The 372-nt window shown below is 55.6% G+C and overlaps 1 protein-coding gene across 1 annotated transcript in view; it reads left to right on the top strand.

The window, feature by feature from the left end:
* The window catches only part of ZFYVE26 (zinc finger, FYVE domain containing 26), a 54,369-nt gene that overhangs the window by 1,520 nt on the left and 52,477 nt on the right, over positions 1 to 372 (top strand). The gene's annotated exons all lie outside the window — the stretch shown is intronic.

Below are 372 nucleotides of genomic sequence, written 5' to 3'. Positions count from 1 at the left end.
CGAGGCACAGGCTGCGGGGCCGGGCGGCGGGGCCTGCTGCGTGCGCTCGGCATCGCGCCTGGGGACGCGTCTCGTTCGGCAGCGTCATTCACTCCTCTTTACTCATTTCTGTCTTCTCTCAAAGGGGAAGATATCCCATGTACTATAGATCCCTGTACAGGCCTGTACACAGCGAGGCACAGAGATGGTGAAGGGAGTGGAGCACCTCCCTGATGAGGAAAGGCTGAGGGAGCTGGGTCTCTTGAGCTTGGAGAAAAGGAGACTGAGGGGTGACCTCATCAATGTTTACAAATATGTAAGGGGTGAGTGTCAGGAAGATGGAGTTAGGCTTTTCTCAGTGATGACCAGTGATAGGACAAGGGGTAATGGGTG

The sequence above is a fragment of the Chaetura pelagica genome, unplaced genomic scaffold (genome assembly GCF_000747805.2).
Source record: "Chaetura pelagica isolate M959 unplaced genomic scaffold, ChaPel_1.0 scaffold70, whole genome shotgun sequence".
In the NCBI taxonomy this organism is placed as follows: domain Eukaryota; kingdom Metazoa; phylum Chordata; class Aves; order Apodiformes; family Apodidae; genus Chaetura; species Chaetura pelagica.
Note: the sequence above shows the minus strand (reverse complement) of the source record. Positions and strands in the feature narration are given on the sequence as shown.